Here is a 25406-nt window from a genome sequence, read left to right as displayed (position 1 = left end):
ATGAAGCACTAACAGTAGACTTTAAAATTTTCATTCTAGTGTCTTTCGTTTGGGAGAAAACTGCAAAGGTACAATACAGCTTTTCCTTGCCAATATCTCTCTTTTGCAAAGAGCTAGGCATTGGAAAATTCAGGGCTATAACGTGTAGATGAAGCACTAACAGGAGGCTTTAAAATTTTCATTCTAGTGTCTTTCGTTTGGGAGAAAAATGCAAAGGTACAATACAGTTTTTCCTTGCCGATATCTCTCTTTTGCAAAGAGATAGGCATTGGAAAATTCAGGGCTATAACGTTTAGATGAAGCACTAACAGGAGGCTTTAAAATTTTCATTCTAGTGTCTTTCGTTTGGGAGAAAAATGCAAAGGTACAATACAGCTTTTCCTTGCCGATATCTCTCTTTTGCAAAGAGATAGGCATTTGAAAATTCAGGGCTATAACGTGTAGATGAAGCACTAACAGGAGGCTTTAAAATTTTCATTCTAGTGTCCTTCGTTTGGGAGAAAAATGCAAAGGTACATTACAGCTTTTCCTTGCCGATATCTCTCTTTTGCAAAGAGATAGGCATTGGAAAATTCAGGGCTATAACGTGTAGATGAAGCACTAACAGGAGGCTTTAAAATTTTCATTCTAGTGTCTTTCGTTTGGGAGAAAAATGCAAAGGTACAATACAGCTTTTCCTTGCCAATATCTCTCTTTTGCAAAGAGCTAGGCATTGGAAAATTCAGGGCTATAACGTGTAGATGAAGCACTAACAGGAGGCTTTAAAATTTTCATTCTAGTGTCTTTCGTTTGGGAGAAAAATGCAAAGGTACAATACAGCTTTTCCTTGCCAATATCTCTCTTTTGCAAAGAGCTAGGCATTGGAAAATGCAGGGCTATAACGTGTAGATGAAGCACTAACAGGAGGCTTTACAATTTTCATTCTAGTGTCTTTCGTTTGGGAGAAAAATGCAAAGGTACAATGCTGCTTTTCCTTGCCGTTATCTCTCTTTTGCAAAGAGATAGGCATTGGAAAATGCAGGGCTATAACGTGTAGATGAAGCACTAACAGGAGGCTTTTAAATTTTCATTCTAGTGTCCTTCGTTTGGGAGAAAAATGCAAAGGTACAATACAGTTTTTCCTTGCCGATATCTCTCTTTTGAAAAGAGATAGGCATTGGAAAATTCAGGGCTATAACGTGTAGATGAAGCACTAACAGGAGGCTTTAAAATTTTCATTCTAGTGTCTTTCGTTTGGGAGAAAAATGCAAAGGTACAATACAGCTTTTCCTTACCAATATCTCTCTTTTGCAAAGAGCTAGGCATTGGAAAATTCAGGGCTATAACGTGTAGATGAAGCACTAACAGGAGGCTTTAAAATTTTCATTCTAGTGTCTTTCGTTTGGGAGAAAAATGCAAAAGTACAATGCAGCTTTTCCTTGCCGATATCTCTCTTTTGCAAAGAGATAGGCATTGGAAAATGCAGGGCTATAACGTGTAGATGAAGCACTAACAGTAGGCTTTAAAAATTTCATTCTAGTGTCTTTCGTTTGGGAGAAAAATGCAAAGGTACAATACAGCTTTTCCTTGCCGATATCTCTCTTTTGCAAAGAGATAGGCATTGGAAAATGCAGGGCTATAACGTGTAGATGAAGCACTAACAGTAGGCTTTAAAAATTTCATTCTAGTGTCTTTCGTTTGGGAGAAAAATGCAAAGGTACAATACAGCTTTTCCTTGCCGATATCTCTCTTTTGCAAAGAGATAGGCATTGGAAAATGCAGGGCTATAACGTGTAGATGAAGCACTAACAGTAGGCTTTAAAAATTTCATTCTAGTGTCTTTCGTTTGGGAGAAAATGCAAAGGTACAATACAGCTTTTCCTTGCCGATATCTCTCTTTTGCAAAGAGATAGGCATTGGAAAATTCAGGGCTATAACGTGTAGATGAAGCACTAACAGGAGGCTTTAAATTTTTCATTCTAGTGTCTTTCGTTTGGGAGAAAAATGCAAAGGTACAATACAGTTTTTCCTTGCCGATATCTCTCTTTTGCAAAGAGATAGGCATTGGAAAATTCAGGGCTATAACGTGTAGATGAAGCACTAACAGGAGGCTTTAAAATTTTCATTCTAGTGTCTTTCGTTTGGGAGAAAAATGCAAAGGTACAATACAGCATTTCCTTGCCGATATCTCTCTTTTGCAAAGAGATAGGCATTGGAAAATTCAGGGCTATTACGTGTAGATGAAGCACTAAAAGGAGGCTTTAAAATTTTCATTCTAGTGTCTTTCGTTTGGGAGAAAAATGTAAAAGTACAATGCAGCTTTTCCTTGCCGATATCTCTCTTTTGCAAAGAGATAGGCATTGGAAAATTCAGGGCTATAACGTGTAGATGAAGCACAAACAGGAGGCTTTAAAATTTTCATTCTAGTGTCTTTCGTTTGGGAGAAAAATGCAAAAGTACAATGCAGCTTTTCCTTGCCGATATCTCTCTTTTGCAAAGAGATAGGCATTGGAAAATTCAGGGCTATAACGTGTATATGAAGCACTAACAGGAGGCTTTAAAATTTTCATTCTAGTGTCTTTCGTTTGGGAGAAAAATGCAAAGGTACAATACAGCTTTTCCTTGCCGATATCTCTCTTTTGCTAAGAGATAGGCATTGGAAAATTCAGGGCTATAACGTGTAGATGAAGCACTAAAAGGAGGCTTTAAAATTTTCATTCTAGTGTCCTTCGTTTGGGAGAAAAATGCAAAGGTACAATACAGCTTTTCCTTGCCGATATCTCTCTTTTGCAAAGAGATAGGCATTGGATAATTCAGGGCTATAACGTGTAGATGAAGCACTAACAGGAGGCTTTAAAATTTTCATTCTAGTGTCTTTCGTTTGGGAGAAAAATGCAAAGGTACAATACAGCATTTCCTTGCCGATATCTCTCTTTTGCAAAGAGATAGGCATTGGAAAATTCAGGGGTATTACGTGTAGATGAAGCACTAAAAGGAGGCTTTAAAATTTTCATTCTAGTGTCTTTCGTTTGGGAGAAAAATGTAAAAGTACAATGCAGCTTTTCCTTGCCGATATCTCTCTTTTGCAAAGAGATAGGCATTGGAAAATTCAGGGCTATAACGTGTATATGAAGCACTAACAGGAGGCTTTAAAATTTTCATTCTAGTGTCTTTCGTTTGGGAGAAAAATGCAAAGGTACAATACAGCTTTTCCTTGCCGATATCTCTCTTTTGCAAAGAGATAGGCATTGGAAAATTCAGGGCTATAACGTGTAGATGAAGCACTAACAGGAGGCTTTAAAATTTTCATTCTAGTGTCTTTCGTTTGGGAGAAAAATGCAAAGGTACAATACAGCTTTTCCTTGCCGATATCTCTCTTTTGCAAAGAGCTAGGCATTTGAAAATTCAGGGCTATAACGTGTAGATGAAGCACTAACAGAAGACTTTAAAATTTTCATTCTAGTGTCTTTCGTTTGGGAGAAAAATGCAAAGGTACAATACAGCTTTTCCTTGCCGATATCTCTCTTTTGCTAAGAGATAGGCATTGGAAAATTCAGGGCTATAACGTGTAGATGAAGCACTAAAAGGAGGCTTTAAAATTTTCATTCTAGTGTCCTTCGTTTGGGAGAAAAATGCAAAGGTACAATACAGCTTTTCCTTGCCGATATCTCTCTTTTGCAAAGAGATAGGCATTGGAAAATTCAGGGCTATAACGTGTAGATGAAGCACTAACAGGAGGCTTTAAAATTTTCATTCTAGTGTCCTTCGTTTGGGAGAAAAATGCAAAGGTACAATACAGCTTTTCCTTGCCAATATCTCTCTTTTGCAAAGAGCTAGGCATTGGAAAATTCAGGGCTATAACGTGTAGATGAAGCACTAACAGGAGGCTTTAAAATTTTCATTCTAGTGTCTTTCGTTTGGGAGAAAAATGCAAAGGTACAATACAGCATTTCCTTGCCGATATCTCTCTTTTGCAAAGAGATGGGCATTGGAAAATTCAGGGCTATTACGTGTAGATGAAGCACTAAAAGGAGGCTTTAAAATTTTCATTCTAGTGTCTTTCGTTTGGGAGAAAAATGTAAAAGTACAATGCAGCTTTTCCTTGCCGATATCTCTCTTTTGCAAAGAGATAGGCATTGGAAAATTCAGGGCTATAACGTGTAGATGAAGCACTAACAGGAGGCTTTAAAATTTTCATTCTAGTGTCTTTCGTTTGGGAGAAAAATGTAAAAGTACAATGCAGCTTTTCCTTGCCGATATCTCTCTTTTGCAAAGAGATAGGCATTGGAAAATTCAGGGCTATAACGTGTATATGAAGCACTAACAGGAGGCTTTAAAATTTTCATTCTAGTGTCTTTCGTTTGGGAGAAAAATGCAAAGGTACAATACAGCTTTTCCTTGCCGATATCTCTCTTTTGCTAAGAGATAGGCATTGGAAAATTCAGGGCTATAACGTGTAGATGAAGCACTAAAAGGAGGCTTTAAAATTTTCATTCTAGTGTCCTTCGTTTGGGAGAAAAATGCAAAGGTACAATACAGCTTTTCCTTGCCGATATCTCTCTTTTGCAAAGAGATAGGCATTGGAAAATTCAGGGCTATAACGTGTAGATGAAGCACTAATAGGAGGCTTTAAAATTTTCATTCTAGTGTCCTTCGTTTGGGAGAAAAATGCAAAGGTACAATACAGCTTTTCCTTGCCGATATCTCTCTTTTGCAAAGAAATAGGCATTGGAAAATTCAGGGCTATAACGTGTAGATGAAGCACTAACAGGAGGCTTTAAAATTTTCATTCTAGTGTCTTTCGTTTGGGAGAAAAATGCAAAGGTACAATACAGCTTTTCCTTGCCGATATCTCTCTTTTGCAAAGAGCTAGGCATTGGAAAATTCAGGGCTATAACGTGTAGATGAAGCACTAACAGTAGACTTTAAAATTTTCATTCTAGTGTCTTTCGTTTGGGAGAAAAATGCAAAGGTACAATACAGCTTTTCCTTGCCAATATCTCTCTTTTGCAAAGAGCTAGGCATTGGAAAATTCAGGGCTATAACGTGTAGATAAAGCACTAACAGGAGGCTTTAAAATTTTCATTCTAGTGTCTTTCGTTTGGGAGAAAAATGCAAAAGTACAATGCTGCTTTTCCTTGCCGATATCTCTCTTTTGCAAAGAGATAGGCATTGGAAAATTCAGGGCTATAACGTGTAGATGAAGCACTAACAGGAGGCTTTAAAATTTTCATTCTAGTGTCCTTCGTTTGGGAGAAAAATGCAAAGGTACAATACAGCTTTTCCTTGCCAATATCTCTCTTTTGCAAAGAGCTAGGCATTGGAAAATTCAGGGCTATAACGTGTAGATGAAGCACTAACAGGAGGCTTTAAAATTTTCATTCTAGTGTCTTTCGTTTGGGAGAAAAATGCAAAGGTACAATACAGCATTTCCTTGCCGATATCTCTCTTTTGCAAAGAGATAGGCATTGGAAAATTCAGGGCTATAACGTGTAGATGAAGCACTAAAAGGAGGCTTTAAAATTTTCATTCTAGTGTCCTTCGTTTGGGAGAAAAATGCAAAGGTACAATACAGCTTTTCCTTGCCGATATCTCTCTTTTGCAAAGAGATAGGCATTGGAAAATTCAGGGCTATAACGTGTAGATGAAGCACTAATAGGAGGCTTTAAAATTTTCATTCTAGTGTCCTTCGTTTGGGAGAAACATGCAAAGGTACAATACAGCTTTTCCTTGCCGATATCTCTCTTTTGCAAAGAGATAGGCATTGGAAAATTCAGGGCTATAACGTGTAGATGAAGCACTAACAGGAGGCTTTAAAATTTTCATTCTAGTGTCTTTCGTTTGGGAGAAAAATGCAAAGGTACAATACAGCTTTTCCTTGCCGATATCTCTCTTTTGCAAAGAGCTAGGCATTGGAAAATTCAGGGCTATAACGTGTAGATGAAGCACTAATAGGAGGCTTTAAAATTTTCATTCTAGTGTCTTTCGTTTGGGAGAAAAATGCAAAAGTACAATGCTGCTTTTCCTTGCCGATATCTCTCTTTTGCAAAGAGATAGGCATTGGAAAATGCAGGGCTATAACATGTAGATGAAGCACTAACAGGAGGCTTTAAAATTTTCATTCTAGTGTCTTTCGTTTGGGAGAAAAATGCAAAGGTACAATACAGCTTTTCCTTGCCAATATCTCTCTTTTGCAAAGAGCTAGGCATTGGAAAATGCAGGGCTATAACGTGTAGATGAAGCACTAACAGGAGGCTTTACAATTTTCATTCTAGTGTCTTTCGTTTGGGAGAAAAATGCAAAGGTACAATGCTGCTTTTCCTTGCCGATATCTCTCTTTTGCAAAGAGATAGGCATTGGAAAATGCAGGGCTATAACGTGTAGATGAAGCACTAACAGGAGGCTTTTAAATTTTCATTCTAGTGTCCTTCGTTTGGGAGAAAAATGCAAAGGTACAATACAGTTTTTCCTTGCCGATATCTCTCTTTTGAAAAGAGATAGGCATTGGAAAATTCAGGGCTATAACGTGTAGATGAAGCACTAACAGGAGGCTTTAAAATTTTCATTCTAGTGTCTTTCGTTTGGGAGAAAAATGCAAAGGTACAATACAGCTTTTCCTTGCCAATATCTCTCTTTTGCAAAGAGCTAGGCATTGGAAAATTCAGGGCTATAACGTGTAGATGAAGCACTAACAGGAGGCTTTAAAATTTTCATTCTAGTGTCTTTCGTTTGGGAGAAAAATGCAAAAGTACAATGCAGCTTTTCCTTGCCGATATCTCTCTTTTGCAAAGAGATAGGCATTGGAAAATGCAGGGCTATAACGTGTAGATGAAGCACTAACAGTAGGCTTTAAAAATTTCATTCTAGTGTCTTTCGTTTGGGAGAAAAATGCAAAAGTACAATGCAGCTTTTCCTTGCCGATATCTCTCTTTTGCAAAGAGATAGGCATTGGAAAATTCAGGGCTATAACGTGTAGATGAAGCACTAATAGGAGGCTTTAAAATTTTCATTCTAATGTCCTTCGTTTGGGAGAAAAATGCAAAGGTACAATACAGCTTTTCCTTGCCGATATCTCTCTTTTGCAAAGAGATAGGCATTGGAAAATTCAGGGCTATAACATGTAGATGAAGCACTAACAGGAGGCTTTAAAATTTTCATTCTAGTGTCTTTCGTTTGGGAGAAAAATGCAAAGGTACAATACAGCTTTTCCTTGCCGATATCTCTCTTTTGCAAAGAGATAGGCATTGGAAAATTCAGGGCTATAACGTGTAGATGAAGCACTAACAGGAGGCTTTAAAATTTTCATTCTAGTGTCCTTCGTTTGGGAGAAAAATGCAAAGGTACAATACAGCTTTTCCTTGCCGATATCTCTCTTTTGCAAAGAGATAGGCATTGGACAAATTCAGGGCTATAACGTGTAGATGAAGCACTAACAGGAGGCTTTAAAATTTTCATTCTAGTGTCTTTCGTTTGGGAGAAAAATGCAAAGGTACAATACAGCTTTTCCTTGCCGATATCTCTCTTTTGCAAAGAGCTAGGCATTGGAAAATTCAGGGCTATAACGTGTAGATGAAGCACTAACAGGAGGCTTTAAAATTTTCATTCTAGTGTCTTTCGTTTGGGAGAAAAATGCAAAGGTACAATACAGCTTTTCCTTGCCAATATCTCTCTTTTGCAAAGAGCTAGGCATTGGAAAATTCAGGGCTATAACGTGTAGATGAAGCACTAACAGGAGGCTTTAAAATTTTCATTCTAGTGTCTTTCGTTTGGGAGAAAAATGCAAAGGTACAATACAGTTTTTCCTTGCCGATATCTCTCTTTTGCAAAGAGATAGGCATTGGAAAATTCAGGGCTATAACGTGTAGATGAAGCACTAACAGGAGGCTTTAAAATTTTCATTCTAGTGTCCTTCGTTTGGGAGAAAAATGCAAAGGTACAATACAGCTTTTCCTTGCCAATATCTCTCTTTTGCAAAGAGCTAGGCATTGGAAAATTCAGGGCTATACCGTGTAGATGAAGCACTAACAGGAGGCTTTTACATTTTCATTCTAGTGTCCTTCGTTTGGGAGAAAAATGCAAAGGTACAATACAGCTTTTCCTTGCCGATATCTCTCTTTTGCAAAGAGCTAGGCATTGGAAAATTCAGGGCTATAACGTGTAGATGAAGCACTAACAGGAGGCTTTAAAATTTTCATTCTAGTGTCTTTCGTTTGGGAGAAAAATGCAAAGGTACAATACAGTTTTTCCTTGCCGATATCTCTCTTTTGCAAAGAGATAGGCATTGGAAAATTCAGGGCTATAACGTGTAGATGAAGCACTAACAGGAGGCTTTAAAATTTTCATTCTAGTGTCCTTCGTTTGGGAGAAAAATGCAAAGGTACAATACAGCTTTTCCTTGCCAATATCTCTCTTTTGCAAAGAGCTAGGCATTGGAAAATTCAGGGCTATACCGTGTAGATGAAGCACTAACAGGAGGCTTTTACATTTTCATTCTAGTGTCCTTCGTTTGGGAGAAAAATGCAAAGGTACAATACAGCTTTTCCTTGCCGATATCTCTCTTTTGCAAAGAGATAGGCATTGGAAAATTCAGGGCTATAACGTGTAGATGAAGCACTAACAGGAGGCTTTAAAATTTTCATTCTAGTGTCTTTCGTTTGGGAGAAAAATGCAAAGGTACAATACAGCTTTTCCTTGCCGATATCTCTCTTTTGCAAAGAGATAGGCATTTGAAAATTCAGGGCTATAACGTATAGATGAAGCACTAACAGGAGGCTTTAAAATTTTCATTCTAGTGTCCTTCGTTTGGGAGAAAAATGCAAAGGTACAATACAGCTTTTCCTTGCCGATATCTCTCTTTTGCAAAGAGATAGGCATTGGAAAATTCAGGGCTATAACGTGTAGATGAAGCACTAATTAGGAGGCTTTAAAATTTTCATTCTAGTGTCCTTCGTTTGGGAGAAAAATGCAAAGGTACAATACAGCTTTTCCTTGCCGATATCTCTCTTTTGCAAAGAGATAGGCATTGGAAAATTCAGGGCTATAACGTGTAGATGAAGCACTAATAGGAGGCTTTAAAATTTTCATTCTAGTGTCTTTCGTTTGGGAGAAAAATGCAAAGGTACAATACAGCTTTTCCTTGCCGATATCTCTCTTTTGCAAAGAGCTAGGCATTGGAAAATTCAGGGCTATAACGTGTAGATGAAGCACTAATAGGAGGCTTTAAAATTTTCATTCTAATGTCCTTCGTTTGGGAGAAAAATGCAAAGGTACAATACAGCTTTTCCTTGTCGATATCTCTCTTTTGCAAAGAGATAGGCATTGGAAAATTCAGGGCTATAACGTGTATATGAAGCACTAACAGGAGGCTTTAAAATTTTCATTCTAGTGTCTTTCGTTTGGGAGAAAAATGCAAAGGTACAATACAGCTTTTCCTTGCCGATATCTCTCTTTTGCAAAGAGCTAGGCATTGGAAAATTCAGGGCTATAACGTGTAGATGAAGCTCTAACAGTAGACTTTAAAATTTTCATTCTAGTGTCTTTCGTTTGGGAGAAAAATGCAAAGGTACAATACAGCTTTTCCTTGCCAATATCTCTCTTTTGCAAAGAGCTAGGCATTGGAAAATTCAGGGCTATAACGTGTAGATGAAGCACTAACAGGAGGCTTTAAAATTTTCATTCTAGTGTCTTTCGTTTGGGAGAAAAATGCAAAGGTACAATACAGCATTTCCTTGCCGATATCTCTCTTTTGCAAAGAGATAGGCATTGGAAAATTCAGGGCTATAACGTGTAGATGAAGCACTAACAGGAGGCTTTAAAATTTTCATTCTAGTGTCTTTCGTTTGGGAGAAAAATCAGCTTGAATGCTTCAGGGGCTGGGGCATAGCCAACATGAGCCCCACACCGAAGGAGGGTGGAGGTGTTTAATGCAAACTAGGGGTCAGACAAGCGCCGCAAAAGGCCACCATGCCCTGCACGCCCCTTTTCTGTTTTCATATGCAGACGAGGGTTGAAGCCAACTTTGACCCACTGCTTGGATGACATCACCATATGCAAATCCATCTGCGGCAGGCCTTCCCCCAGGAATGCTTGCACTAGTTGTTGCATTTGGTTTGTTGTTTGGGGGTGCTTCAGTATTAGGCAGCCTTCTGCCCTCCCATGTTCATCTGAAAATATGTGTTCTCCCTGCAGTTGTTGTCCCCAGATGAGAGTTCCCTTGTGCTGCCTCAGTTGAATCTCCTTAACTTGACAGAGATGTGCCTGAGCAGCGGCCCTCCCCAGCTCTATCCCAAATCATACTTATTTTGCATAGGAGATACCATGGTCATGAAGATTATTCTCCCAGGGTGAGGTTCATTCATTGCATTCTGGGTATGCTGACCCCTGTGATTTCCCCAAATGTGGGAAACTCGACTGCTTTATTTGTGGTAGTGGGGGACTGTGTTTGTGTTTTCCTCTGGTCAGCTCTGGTAAAAGTCAGATTTCTTTGTTTCAGAGCCTTGTTCTTCTTTTGAGAGTTCCCTTGTGCTAGTTCTTCAGAACGAACAAATCTTTTGCCTTTTACTAAAGATTTCCGTGGAGAGGAGCAAAACTGAGTTTTATCTCAATTTTTGCATGCCCCGTCTTATTGGGGTTTCTTTTATCAGTTTAAAGATAGAACGAGTGTGCTTTAATGTAAGCTCATTTGCGTAGAAATGACAGTAAATGTTTGTTTCTTTTCAAACAGAACTTTCTTGACTATACTAATTGCTTGAAAGATCTGGGAGCACATGGAAAAGAGTACAAACCATGTTTATAGCAAGGGGAAGCCTGGTGAGAAATCTGCTTTCTTTCTTTCAAATTGGGTGCTCACTTTGAGCTGAATGAGGACTGCTGGCATGGCACTCAGGCGACAGGTAGAATCTTGGTCATGCTGTGGTTTCTCTTCAGAACGAACAAATCTTTCGCCTTTTACTAAAGATTTCCGTGGAGAGGAGCAAAACTGAGTTTTATCTCAATTTTTGCATGCCCCATCTTATTGGGGTTTTATTTTATTGGTTTAAAGATAGAACGAGTGTGCTTTAATGTAAGCTCATTTGCATAGAAATGACAGTAAATGTTTGTTTCTTTTCAAACAGAACTTTCTTGACCACACTAATTGTTTGAAAGATCTGGGAGCACATGGAAAAGAGTACAAACCATGTTTATAGCAAGGGGAAGCCTGGTGAGAAATCTGCTTTCTTTCATTCAAATTGGGTGCTCACTTTGAGCTGAATGAGAACTGCTGGCATGGCACTCAGGCGACAGGTGGAATCTTGGTCATGCTCTGGTTTCTCTTCAGAACTAACAAATATTTCGCCTTTTATTAAAGATTTCAGTGGAGAGGAGCAAAACTGAGTTTTATCTCAATTTTTGCATGCCCCATATTATTGGGGTTTCTTTTATCAGTTTAAAGACAGAACGAGTGTGCTTTCTTGTTAGCTTTAATGTAAGTTTATTTGCATAACAATGACAGTAAATGTTTGTTTCTTTTCAAACAGAACTTTCTTGACCATGCTACTTGCTTGAAAGATCTGGGAGCACATGGAAAACAGTACAAACCATGCAGTATCACAAGAGCCTTTATTTGATCTTTCATGAAGATAGAGCAGAATTGAGGACACGTCAACAATTTCTGCCGAAGGTGGTTCATCTTTCCACATGGTGCCTTTGGCCACTGACACCTTCGTTGAGTCAAAGTCTCTGGCTGTGGTCAGAACTTTGAAAATTTATGTCACCAGAACGGTTCAGATTAGGAAAACAGAGGCTCTGTTTGTCCTGTATGCTCCCAACATGATTGGGTGTCCTGCTTCCATGCAGACCATTATGCGCTGGATCTGTGGTAAAATTCAGCATGCTCATTCCACGGCAGGATTGCCGTTACTGAATTAGGTGAAGACCCATTCTACTAGAAAGGTGGGTTCATCCTGGGCAGCTGGTCGGGGAGTCTCGGCATTGCAACTTTGCCGAGCAGCTATTTAGTAAACACTTTTGCTAAGTTTTACAAGTTTGATACCTTGGCTGATGATAACCTCAAGTTGGGTCATTCGGTGCTGCAGAGTCGTACGCACTCTCCCACCCGTTCAAGAGCTTTGGTATAACCCCATGGTTCTTAATGTGACCCCAGCATCCTCTAGGTCGTATGAGAAAATAGGATTTTAATACCTACCGGTAAATCCTTTTCTCTTAGTACGTAGAGGATGCTGGGCACCCGTCCCAGTCCATACTGTGTCTGCAGTTATTACTTGTGGTTATACACATGTTGTGTTACGGTTCTGGTCAGCTTTTTGCTGCAATTGTTCATGCCGTTGGCTTGTGTTCTGTTGAATGCCACGTTCTGCGGCATGCTTAAGGTGTGAGCTGGTAAGATGCTCACCTTAGTTTAACAATAAATCCTTTCCTCGAAATGTCCGTCTCCCTGGGCACAGTTCCTATAACTGGAGTCTGGAGGAGGGGCATAGAGGGAGGAGCCAGTTCACACCCTTTGAAAGTCTTAAAGTGCCCATGTCTCTTGCGGATCCCGTCTATACCCCATGGTTCTTAATGTGACCCCAGCATCCTCTACGGACTAAGAGAAAAGGATGCCCTTGTGTACTATCCTGACTTCTCCTCCCGTCTGCTTACTTTGTGCCTTCCAACGCACAATGCGAACTACAGGTGGTGCTGCAGGGCCCACACCCTTTTACTTGCCTTACAGAGCAGCTCTGGAGCTGTTACAGTGCCCAGCTGCTGCAAGAAATCAGCATGAATGCTTCAGGGGATGGGGCATGGCCAACATGAGCCCCACACCAAAGGAGGGTGGGGGTGTTTAATGCGAACTAGGGGTCATCCAAGCACTGCAAAAGGCCGCCATGCCCTGCATGCCCCTTTTCTCTTTTTATATGCAGATGAGGGTTCCAGCCAACTTTGGCCCACTGCTTGGATGACATCACCGTATGCAAATCCGTCTGCTGCAGACCTTCCCCCAGGAATGCTGTTACTAGTTGTTGGATATGGTTTGATATTTGATGGTGCTTCAGTATTAGGCAGCCTTCCGCCATCCCATGTTCATCTGAAAAGATGTGGTCTCCCTGCAGTTGTTGTCCCCAGACGAGAGTTCCCTTGTGCTTCCTCAGTTGAATCTCCTTAACTTGACGGGGGAGGGGCTGCCCGAGCTGCCACCCTCCCCAGCCCTATCCCAACTCATACTTATTTTACATATTAGATCTCTTGATCATGAAGATTGTTCTCACAGGGTGAGGTTCATCCATTATATTTTAAAATAGGAAGGTACAAATTACATATTTGAATTGCATCTATGTGCTGGATTCAAATGTCCCCCCCCCTTCCTTTCTCAATTGTGCCCGTCAGCAGCTATTCTAAGGTTGCTGCCAATGGGTGTGACACATTAATTTCTTCTGTGGGGTACACTGGACTCCACAAGGATTCACATTGGGGTGTAGAGTAGGATCTTGATCTGAGGCACCAACCGGCTCAAAGCTTTTGACTGTTCCCAAGAAGCTCAGTGCATTCTCCTCTATAACCCCGCTTCCATGAACAGGGAGCTCAGTTTGTAGTTGGTGCCTTCAGTAGCAGGCCAATTAACAGGGGCCTGCCTCAGGCAGCCTATTCTTAGCTATTAATTTTGACAAGAAAAGAAGAACTTGTTTTATGAGAATCTACAAGGGCTGCAGCAGGCTAGGTCTAATAGACATCTTTACTGCAGCTTCATCACTCCCAGCGGCGCTATATACTCCCGTGCCCTGGTTGCTGGGTCACTGCAGCGGAGGCTCCGGTTTCATCCTAAGGTCAGTCACACACACACCACCCTTCCGGATCACGAGGCCGCTGATGAAGGGGAGCGAGGCCGTAGGGGGTGGGCCGTGTGCGCACTGCGGTGGACACTGATTACTGGGCAGCCGCTCCACTAGCCACCAGGTACAGTTAAGGAGCACAGGTCTGGGGGTTTTTCTCCTATATTAACCCAATTTTGTACTGCCCGCAGCGCATTGTGATAGGTAATAGGGCCTGATTCAGGTTGGATTGCAATCACAATAAGCGATCCAACTGCAAAAATTGCTAAGAGCATACGCATGTGCCTGCATTTTCTGCGGCACCCCGCAGAGAATGTGATCGCCTCTGCCTGTCAATCGGGGTGGGGAAGGGGGGGAGAGGTGGGTCAGCAACACTCCATTTCCAAGTCAGGGATGGAGCGGTGCGGGGGCAAGGCTTCAAAATGGGGTCTGCAACGGAGGAGACACAGGGGGCGTGGTCACAGCGGCTGTATGACATCACATTCAGCCGCTGTGATCACAAAAATGGTGGCGGCTTCCTGCGCGTATATACAGTCTGCACCAGCAGGAGCCTACACCATTTTTTATGATCACGCTGAACTGCAGTGCGACTGCAATTACAGCATGGTCAAGAAGGGAGGCGTCATGCTGGGTGGCCATGCCCTGTCACTGTGCAGGAGCCAGCACCGCTCACACACTAGTCCCCGGGTGCAGCCCCCAACCCCCGGGACACCCGGAGCAACAAAATGTAGATTCAGGCCACCAGGCCACGCCCCTACCTATGAAACCATGCCTCCTTTTTACCATTGCGCTGCTTATCTGCGCGCACTGCATTACAATCTCCCTCGCCACCTCTCTGTGTGTCACCAGTGATAGTGACACCTCTGCCATGCTTGTAGCAGCTGGTCCTAAGATCTACGCCTCAAACCCTGAGTGTTTGCCCTTGTGACTTGTTGATCATCATAGCGAAGCAGATGCTTACAGAAAACTGCAGGGGCTTAGATTGAAAATAAAAAAATTGATGGGTATAAGGTAGAGAGGAGCGGGTTCGGTTCTCCGAGAACCGAATTCCCCACGAACTCCACGTGGTTTACACTGGTCCGAGGCAGGCTCGGTTGTTCCCGCCTGACTCGGAAAACCTGAACAAGGGAAAATGTCATCATCCCGCTGTCGGATTCTCGCGAGATTCGGATTCCATATAAAGAGCTGCGCGTTGCTGCCATTTTTACTCGTGCATTGAAGAGAGAGCGGAGAGGACGTGGCTATGTTCTCTCAGTGGAAATCTCAATATCAGTGCTCAGTATCAGTGGTTACTTATTGCTGCTCAGTAATACTAGTAGTGTGTCTCTCCTGCTCAGTGTCAGTTCTCAGTAGTATCCTCATCAGTGCTCAGTATCACTGCTCATTGTCTTGTGCTGCATTGTGGTGCTCAGCATACTACAGTACATTACTAATAGTCCAGTGCTGCATCTTGCTGCTCAGTGTCAGTTCTAGTATCCTCATCAGTGCTCACTATCACTGCTCATTGCATTGTGGTGTTCTGTATACTACAATAACATAGTAATATAGTAACATAGTTTTTGAGGTTGAATAGAGGCAAATTGCCCATCGTGTTCAACCTGTTTTAAGTTGTGATGATTCTACATACTTGCTGAATAATGTTTTATGACTAGTTAGCTACTATAACTCATGTTACCCCCGGATTAACCATGTTGATATTTTAAGTATTATAACCTTGGATAGCTTTTTCATTCAGAAATGTATCCATTCCTTTTTTAAATCCAATTACAGAGTCCGCCATTACCACCTTCCCTGGCAGGGAATTCCACATCCTGATTGCCCTAACAGTGAAGAAACCTTTCCTCCATTGCGTTCTGAACTTTCCTCCAGTCGCAGCGAGTGACCACGTGTTCTTTTAATAAATAATTCCTCTGATAACTCTTTGTTATGTATCTTTACATATTTGAAGATATTAATAATATCTCCTCTTAGGCACCTCTTTTCTAGTGTATAAATATTCAGCCTAGTAAGTCTTTCCTTATAGTCCAGTACTTTTAGGCCTTTAATCAATTTAGTCTTCAGGATCTCTTACACTTCCATGAGCAGCAGAGTAGTGCAATGGAAGCATGCTGGGCCCATAACCCAGAGGTCGATTGATCGAAACTATCCTCTGCTATGTGCATTTTTTTTTTTATAATTAAAGTAATCAAAAACTGGGATTGATATTTTGGCTCTTTTATTTTTACTTAAAGTACAATAACTTTTATCATTTTAATTTGTTTTAATAGTATATTGACAGCATTGTTTTCTTTAAAAAATCCACTTAATTTTCTTTACCCTATTACTGAAATGGTAATTGACAAAAACAAACTACATTGTCACCAGAAGAGCAATGCAAAATGTACAAGTGATATATGAAAATCATCTTCCATCTTGAATTTCAATGATGCATTGGGACAACAATTTGTGAGAAACATCTTCACCCACAAAGAAAGATTTTCTTAATTCCTTACCTGTGTGCTGATTAGATATCACCTTGTTTTCACATTAAACAGACTTCCCCGTGAGGAAGCAGCAAGGATGCAGTGACGTTTCCTGGTGTCAACCTGTATTATTTCAGTAGACATTGAAATGAGGATGCATCTTTGATGCCTTTCCAATGAAGCAAGTTTATTTCAGTAATAGGTGAAAAACCATTCCTACAAAGGTGTTAATCAGAGACTTGGCTTTGTGGACACTATTCAGAGAGCAAATTTGTTAGCATAAACATAAAATCAGAAAATGAAGAGCTGTTTAATCACTCAATTGGACTTTTCTGCCAGCATATTTTTTTTCTCTGCAACCCACTGCTAAATTGTGCTTCCTAGCTGTTTTTTTATAAAATCACTTAATCAAATCTAACTCTGATTACATCAGAGAAGGCCAGGTACCCTACACCATAAGGGGGGTTTTTGAAATTTTGACTTGTCTACTTAAAGATCACCAAAATCTGATTACAAGGTCAATTACATCCCTGGGTGGGATTGAACCACCAACCTTTTGGTTAATAGCCAAACATGCTAACCGATTGCGCCACAGAGACACCTTGCAAAAGTCAATACTGACAAAGGCTAATAATCATTCATCTAGAACGTTTCCTAGAAAAACTTTAAAAAGTCAATAATCTGGAGAATTTTTGTAAGAAACACATTGGTACTTTCCCATGATGAGTGAGTGCTTCAGGATTTCTTGCACTTACATGGGCTATTAACCAAAAGGTTGGTGGTTCAATCCCACCCAGGGATGTAATTGACCTTGTCATCAGATTTTGGTGATCTTTAAGTAGACAAGTCAAAATTTCAAACCCCCTCTTATGGTGTAGGGTACCTGGCCTTCTCTGACGTAATCAGAGTTAGATTTAATTAAGTGATTTTATAAAAAACAGCTAGGAAGCACAATTTAGCAGTGGGTTGCAGAGAAAAAAATAACATTTTAAACCTACCGGTAATTTTTTTTTCTCGTAGTCCGTAGAAGATGATGGGGACTCCGTAAGGACCATGGGGGATAGACGGGCTCCGCAGCAGACATGGGCACTTTAAGAAAGACTTTAGATCTGGGTGTGCACTGGCTCCTCCCTCTATGCCCCTCCTCCATACCTCAGTTAGAGAAACTGTGCCCAGAGGAGACAGACAGTTCGAGGAAAGGATTTTTGTTAATCCAAGGTCAAGATTCATACCAGCCACACCAATCACACCGTATAACTTGTGATATACTACCCAGTTAACAGTATGAATCAAATCTAACTCTGATTACATCAGAGAAGGCCAGGTACCCTACACCATAACAGGGGTTTTCGAAATTTTGACTTGTCTACTTAAAGATCAACAAAATCTGATTACAAGTTCAATTACGTCCCTGGGTGGGATTGAACCACCAACCTTTTGGTTAATAGCCGTACACACTAACTGATTGCGCCACAGCGAAACTTTGCAAAAGTACATACTGACAAAGGCTAATAAGCATTCATCTAGAACGATTCCTAGAAAAACTTTAAAAAGTCAATAATCTGGAGAGTTTTTGTAAGATGTTTCTTCCAGCAACCAATGAAGAAACACATTGGTACTTTCGCATGATGAGTGAGTGCTTCAGGATCTCTTGCACTTACATGTGCAGCAGAGTACTGTAATGGAAGCATGCTGGGTCCATAACCCAGAGGTAGGCAGATTGAAACTATCCTCTGCTATATGACTTGTCTACTTAAATATTACCAAAATTTGATGACAAGGTCAATTACGTCCCTGGATGGGATTGAACCACCAACCTTTTGATTAATAGCTGAACACACTAACCGATTGCGCCACAGAGACACTTTGCAAAAAGTACATACTGACAAAGACTAATAAGCATTCATCTAGAACGTTTCCTAGAAAAACTTTAAAAAGTCAATAATCTGGAGAGTTTTTGTAAGATGTTTCTTCCAGCAACCAATGAAGAAACACATTGGTACTTTCCCATGATGAGTGAGTGCTTCAGGATCTCTTGCACTTACATGTGCAGCAGAGTACTGCAATGGAAGCATGCTGGGCCCATTACCCAGAGGTAGGCAGATTGAAACTATCCTTTGCTATATGCATTTTTTTTTTGTTCATTAAAGTAATCCAAAACTGGGATTGATATTTTAGCTTTTATTTTTACTTAAAGTACAATAACTTTTACCATTTTAATTTGTTTTAATAGTATATTGACAGTGTTGTTTTCTTTCAAAAATCCAATTAATTTTCTTTACCCGATTATTAAAATGGTAATTGACAAAAACAAACTACATTGTCACCAGAAGAGCAATACAAAATGTACAAGTGATATATTAAAATCATCTTTCCAGCTTGAATTTCAATGATGCATTGGGGCAACGATTTTGTGAGAAACATCTTCACCCTTAAATAAAGATTTTCTTTATTCCTTACCTGTGTGCTAATTAGATATCACCTTGTTTTCACATTAAACAGACTTCCACATGAGAAAGCAGCAAGGATGCAGTGGCGTTAATGTTTCCTGGTGTCAACCTGTATTATTTCAGTAGATATTGAAATGAGGATGCATCTTGCTGCCTTTCCAATGAAGCAAGTTTAATTTAGTAATAGGTGAAAAACCATCCCTACAAATATGTTAATCAGATACTTGGCTTTGTGGACACTTTTCAGAGAACAAATTAGTTAGCATAAAAATAAAGCCAGAAAATGAAGAGCTGTTTAATCACTCAATTGGATTTTTCTGCCAGCATATTTCTTTTTCTCTGCAACCCACTGCTAAATTGTGCTTCCTAGCTGTTTTTTTATAAAATCACTGATTCAAATCTAACTCTGATTACATCAGAGTAGGCCAGGTACCCTACACCATAAGAAGGGGGTTTGAAATTTTGACTTGTCTACTTAAAGATCACCAAAATCTGATAACAAGGTCAATTACATCGTTGGGTGGGATTGAACCACCAACCCTTTGATTAATAACCAAACACACTAACCGATTGCGCCACAGAGACACTTTACAAACATACATACTGACAAAGGCTAATAAGCATTCATCTAGAACGTTTCCTAGAAAAACTTTAAAAAGTCAATAATCTGGAGAGTTTTTGTAAGATGTTTCTTCCATCAACCAACGAAGAAACACATTGGTACTTTCCCATGATGAGTGAGTGCTTCAGGATCTCTTGCACTTACATGTGCAGCAGAGTACTGCAATGGAAACATGCTGGGCCCATAACCCAGAGGTAGGCAGATTGAAACTATCCTCTGCTATATGCATTTTTTTTTGTTAATTAAAGTAATCCAAAACTGGGATTGATATTTTTGCTCTTTTATTTTTACTTAAAGTACAATAACTTTTACCATTTTAATTTGTTTTAATAGTATATTGACAGTATTGTTTTCTTTCAAAAATCCACTTAATTTTCTTTACCCTATTATTAAAATGGTAATTGACAAAAACAAACTACATTGTCACCAGAAGAGCAATACAAAATGTACAAGTGATATATTAAAATCATCTTTCCAGCTTGAATTTCAATGATGCATTGGGGCAACGATTTTGTGAGAAACACCTTCACCCTTAAATAAAGATTTTCTTAATTCCTTACCTGTGTGCTAATTAGATATCACCTTGTTTTCACATTAAACAGACTTCCACATGCGAAAGCAGCAAGGATGCAGTGGCGTTTATGTTTCCTGGTGTCAACCTGTATTATTTCAGTAGACATTGAAATGAGGATGCATCTTGCTGCCTTTCCAATGAAGCAAGTTTAATTCAGTAATAGGTGAAAAACCATTCCTACAAAGGTGTTAATCAGAGACTTGGCTTTGTGGACACTTTTCAGAGAGCAAATTTGTTAGCATAAACATAAAATCAGAAAATGAAGAGCTGTTTAAACAGCTACTGCCTGAGGGTCTCTTGACCTGGTGCAATACCTCTGTAGCTTTTTGTTGAGGCGGGACGCCATCATGTCTATCTGGAACAGTCCCCACCGACTTGCAATCTGTGCGAAGACTTCCTGATGGAGTCCCCACTCTCCTGGATGTAGGTCGTGTCTGCTGAGGAAGTCTGCTTCCCAGTTGTCCACTCCCGGAATGAACACTGCTGACAGTGCGCTTACATGATTCTCCGCCCAGCGAAGAATTCTGGTGGCTTCCGCCATCGCCACTCTGCTCCTTGTGCCGCCTTGGCGGTTTACATGAACTACTGCGGTGACGTTGTCTGACTGGATCAGAACTGGTTGGTCGCGAAGTAAGGTCTCCGCTTGACATAGGGCGTTGTATATGGCCCTTAGCTCCAGGATGTTGATGTGAAGACAAGTCTCCTGACTTGACCAAAGACCTTGGAAATTTCTTCCCTGTGTGGCTGCTCCCCAACCTCGGAGGCTCGCGTTCGTGGTCACCAGGATCCAGTCCTGAATGCCGAACCTGCGGCCCTCTAGAAGGTGAGCACTCTGCAGCCACCACAGGAGAGATACCCTGCCCCTGGGGGACAGGGTGATCAACTGATGAATCTGTAGATGTGACCCGGACCACTTGTCCAGTAGGTCCCATTGCAAGATCCTCGCATGGAACCTGCCGAAGGGAATGGCCTCGTATGATGCCACCATCATTCCCAGGACTCGAGTGCAGTGATGCACTGACACCTGTTTTGGTTTCAATAGGTTCCTGACCAGAGTCATGAGTTCCTGGGCCTTTTCTATCGGAAGATAAACCCTTTTCTGGTCCGTATCCAGAATAATGCCCAAGCAAAGTCAGACGAGTCGTAGGAACCAACTGCGACTTCGGGATATTGAGAATCCAGCCGTTTTGCTGTAACACCTTCAATGAAAGTTATACGCTGTTCAGCAACTGCTCTCTTGATCTCGCTTTTATGAGGAGATCGTTCAAGTACGGGATAATTGTGACACCTTGCTTTCGCAGGAGCACCATAATTTCCGTCATTACCTTGGTGAAAATTCTCGGAGAAAATTCTGGAGAGACCAAACGGCAACGTCTGAAATTGGTAATGACAATACTGTACCGCAAATCTTAGGTACGCCTGATGAGGTGGATAAATGAGTACATGAAGGTATGCATCCTTTATGTCCAGAGATATCATAAAATCCCCCCCTTCTAGGCTGGCGATGACCGCTCTTAGCGATTCCATCTTGAACTTGAACCTTTTCAAGTATAGGTTCAGGGATTTTAAATTTAATATGGGTCTGACCAAACCGTCCGGTTTTGGGACTACAAACAGGGTCGAATAATTTCCCTTTCCTTGTTGAAGCAGGGGAACCTTGACCACCACCTGTTGAAGATACAATTTGTGAATTGCATTTAACACTATCTCCCTTTCCTGGGGAGAAGATGGTAGGGCCGATTTGAAAAACCGGCGAGGAGGCACCTCTTCGAATTTCAGCTTGTAACCCTGAGAAACAATTTCTATTGCCTAGGGATCCACCTGCGAATGAACCCAGATGTGGCTGAAAACACGAAGACGTGCCCCCAACTGGGCGGACTCCTTTAGCGGAGCCCCAGCGTCATGCGGTGGATTTTGTAGAGGCCGGGGAGGACTTCTGTTCCTGGGAACTAGCTGTGTTGTGCAGCTTCTTCCCTCTGCCCTTACCTCTGGCAAGAAAGGACGCACCTCGTACTTTCTTGTTTCTCTGTGATCGAAAGGACTGCATTTGATAATGTGGTGCTTTCTTAGGCTGTGAGGGAATATAAGGCAAAAAATTTGATTTACCAGCTGTAGCTGTGGAGACAAGGTCCGAGAGACCTTCCCCAAACAATTCCTCACACCTGTAAGGTAAAACCTCCATATGCCTTTTTGAGTCGGCATCACCTGTCCATTGCCGGGTCCATAGGACTCGTCTAGCAGAAATCGACATAGCGTTTATTCTAGAACCCAGTAGACTAATGTCACTTTGAGCATCTCTCATATATAGGACAGCATCTTTTATATGCCCTATGGTCAATAACATAGCATCCTTATCTAGGGTCTCAATCTCTGCTGATAAGGTATCTGTCCATGCTGCCACCGCGCTACAACCTCGGCCGACGCAATTGCCGGTCTGAGTAAGGTACCAGAATGTGTGTAAATGGACTTTAGGGTAACCTCCTGCTTGCGGTCAGCAGGGTCCCTGATGGTAGCCGTATCCTGGGATGGCAGCGCTACCTTTTTGGATAAGCGTGTCAATGCTTTATCCACCCTAGGGGAGGATTCCCACCGTATCCTGTCCATTGGCGGGAAAGGATACGCCATAAGAATCCTTTTGGGAATCTGCAGCTTTTTGTCTGGAGATTCCCAAGCTTTTTCACATAATTCGTTCAACTCATGTGAGGGGGGAAAGGTTATCTCAGGTTTCTTTCCCTTATACATGTGTACCCTCGTGTCAGGGACAGGGGACTCTGTGATGTGCAAAACATCTTTTATTGCAATAATCATATATCGAATACATTTAGCCAATTTTGGTTGTAACTTTGCATCATCGTAGTCGACACTGGAGTCAGAATCTGTGTCGGTATCTGTGTCAACTATTTGGGATAGTGGGCGCTTTTGAGACCCCGAAGGTCCCTGCGACATAGGGACAGGCATGGGTTGACTCCCTGACTGTTCCCTAGCTTCAGCTTTGTCTAATCTCTTGTGTAATAAGTTTACATTAGCACTTAAAACATTCCACATATCCATCCAGTCAGGTGTCGGCGTTGTCGATGGAGACACCACATTAATTTGCTCCTGCTCCTCTCTAGGAGAGCCTTCTACCTCAGACATGTCGACACACGTGTACCGACACACCATACACTCAGGGAATCCTCTTATCTGAGGACAGTTCCCCAACAAGGCCCTTTGGAGAGACAGAGAGAGAAAGTATGCCAGCACACACCCCAGCGCTATATGACCCAGGAAAAAAACACAATCATTTTATGTTTACCCAGTAGCGCTGTATTTCCATATATATATGCGCCTAATTATGTGCCCCCTCTTCTTTAAGACCCTCTTTCTACCGTGGTATAAGCAGGGGAGAGTCCATGGAGCTTCCCCTCAGCGGTGCTGTGGAGAAAATGGCGCTGGGGAGTGCTGAGGGAGAAGCCCCACCCCCTCAGCGACGGGCTTCTGTCCCGCTCAAATAGCCCCCCCCATAAAAAAATGGCGGGGGCTCTTATATATATATACAGTGCCTAGCTGCATATATATTTATTTTGCCAAAGAGAGGTCTATATTGCTGCCCAGGGCGTCCCCCCTGCGCCCTTCACCCTTACACTGACTGCCGTGTGTGAGGTGTATGGGAGCAATGGAGCACAGCTTTACTGCTGTGCGTTACCTCAGTGAAGATCATGAAGTCTTCCGCCGCCTCTGAAGTCTTCTTTTCTTCTCATACTCACCCGGCTTCCATCTTCCGGCTCTGCGAGGGGGACGGCGGCGCGGCTCTGGGACGGACGGCGAGGGTGAGACCTGCGTACCGATCCCTCTGGAGCTAATGCTGTACAGTAGCCTAAGAAGCAGAGCCTATCAACTCACAGAAGTAGGTGTGCATCTCTCCCCTCCGCCCCTCGATGCAGGGAGTCTGTTGCCAGCAGGCTCCCTGAAAATAAAAAAATCTAACAAATATACTTTCTGTCAGGAAACTCAGGAGAGCTCCCTGAAAAGCACCCAGTCTCCTCTGGGCACAGTAGTAAACTGAGGTCTGGAGGAGGGGCATAGAGGGAGGAGCCAGTGCACACCCAGATCTAAAGTCTTTCTTAAAGTGCCCATGTCTCCTGCGGAGCCCGTCTATCCCCCATGGTCCTTACGGAGTCCCCAGCATCCTCTAGGACGTAAGAGAAAAATTATGCTGGCAGAAAAATCCAATTGAGTGATTAAACAGCTCCAGAGCTGCTCTGTAAGGCAAGTAAAAGGGTGTGGGCCCTGCAGCACTACCTGTAGTTTGCATTGTGCATTGGAAGCCTAGTTTGCTGTCTGTTTCCACTTCTTTTTTCTTGATCCCCTCCCGTCTATACCCTTGTGCACTATCCTGACTTCTCCTCCCGTCTGCTTACTTTGTGCCTTCCAATGCACAATGCAAACTACAGGTAGTGCTGCAGGGCCCACACCCTTTTACTTGCCTTACAGAGCAGCTCTTGAGCTGTTACAGTGCCCAGCTGCTGCAAGAAATCAGCGTGAATGCTTCAGGGGCTGGGGCATGGCCAACATGAGCCCCACACCGAAGGAGGGTGGGGGTGTTTAATGCGAACTAGGGGTCTTGCACAATGCGAACTACAGGTAGTGCTGCAGGGCCCACACCCTTTTACTTGCCTTACAGAGCAGCTCTGGAGCTGTTACAGTGCCCAGCTGCTGCAAGAAATCAGCTTGAATCCTTCAGGGGCTGGGGCATAGCCAACATGAGCCCCACACCGACAGAGGGTGGAGGTGTTTAATGCGAACTAGGGGTCATCCAAGTGCCGCAAAAGGCCGCCATGCCCTGCACGCCCCTTTTCTCTTTTCATATGCAGACGAGGGTTGAAGCCAACTTTGACCCACTGCTTGGATGACATCGCCATATGCAAATCCATCTGCTGCAGGCCTTCCCCCAGGAATGCTTGCACTAGTTGTTGCATTTGGTTTGTTGTTTGGGGGTGCTTCAGTATTAGGCAGCCATCTGCCCTCCCATGTTCATCTGAAAATATGTGTTCTCCCTGCAGTTGTTGTCCCCAGATGAGAGTTCCCTTGTGCTGCCTCAGTTGAATCTCCTTTACTTGACAGAGATGTGCCTGAGCAGCGGCCCTCCCCAGCCCTATCCCAAATCATACTTATTTTGCATAGGAGATACCATGGTCATGAAGACTGTTCTCCCAGGGTGCGGTTCATTCATTGCATTCTGGGTATGCTGACCCCTGTGATTTCCCCAAATGTGGGAAACTCGACTGCATTATTTAATGCGAACTAGGGGTCATCCAAGCACCGCAAAAGGCCGCCATGCCCTGCATACCCCTTTTCTCTTTTCATAAGCAGACGAGGTTTGAAGCCAACCTTGACCCACTGCTTGGATGACATCACTTGCTGCCTTTCCAATGAAGCAAGTTTAATTTAATAATAGGTGAAAAACCATCCCTACAAAGGTGTTAATAAGATACTTGGCTTTGTGGACACTTTTCAGAGCACAAATTTGTT

At 42.0% G+C, this 25406-nt stretch overlaps 4 non-coding genes and 1 pseudogene across 4 annotated transcripts; all 5 read left to right on the top strand.

Annotated features, from left to right (window-relative positions):
* Positions 1 to 10271: 10271 nt before the first annotated feature.
* Positions 10272 to 10435, top strand: LOC135035423 (U1 spliceosomal RNA). Its single transcript, XR_010230460.1, has one exon. It is a non-coding gene; the product is annotated as a U1 spliceosomal RNA (small nuclear RNA).
* Positions 10436 to 10494: 59 nt separating this feature from the next.
* LOC135035586 (U5 spliceosomal RNA) lies at positions 10495 to 10611 on the top strand. The gene has a single exon (XR_010230594.1). It is a non-coding gene; the product is annotated as a U5 spliceosomal RNA (small nuclear RNA).
* A 274-nt stretch (positions 10612 to 10885) lies between these two features.
* LOC135035575 (U5 spliceosomal RNA) lies at positions 10886 to 11001 on the top strand. The gene has a single exon (XR_010230584.1). It is a non-coding gene; the product is annotated as a U5 spliceosomal RNA (small nuclear RNA).
* Positions 11002 to 11276: 275 nt separating this feature from the next.
* LOC135035585 (U5 spliceosomal RNA) lies at positions 11277 to 11392 on the top strand. Its single transcript, XR_010230593.1, has one exon. It is a non-coding gene; the product is annotated as a U5 spliceosomal RNA (small nuclear RNA).
* A 13649-nt stretch (positions 11393 to 25041) lies between these two features.
* Positions 25042 to 25220, top strand: LOC135035563 (U1 spliceosomal RNA; annotated as a pseudogene).
* The last annotated feature ends 186 nt before the right edge of the window (positions 25221 to 25406 follow it).

The sequence above is a fragment of the Pseudophryne corroboree genome, unplaced genomic scaffold (assembly GCF_028390025.1).
Source record: "Pseudophryne corroboree isolate aPseCor3 unplaced genomic scaffold, aPseCor3.hap2 scaffold_606, whole genome shotgun sequence".
Classification (NCBI taxonomy): Eukaryota; Metazoa; Chordata; class Amphibia; order Anura; family Myobatrachidae; genus Pseudophryne; species Pseudophryne corroboree.
Note: the sequence above shows the minus strand (reverse complement) of the source record. Positions and strands in the feature narration are given on the sequence as shown.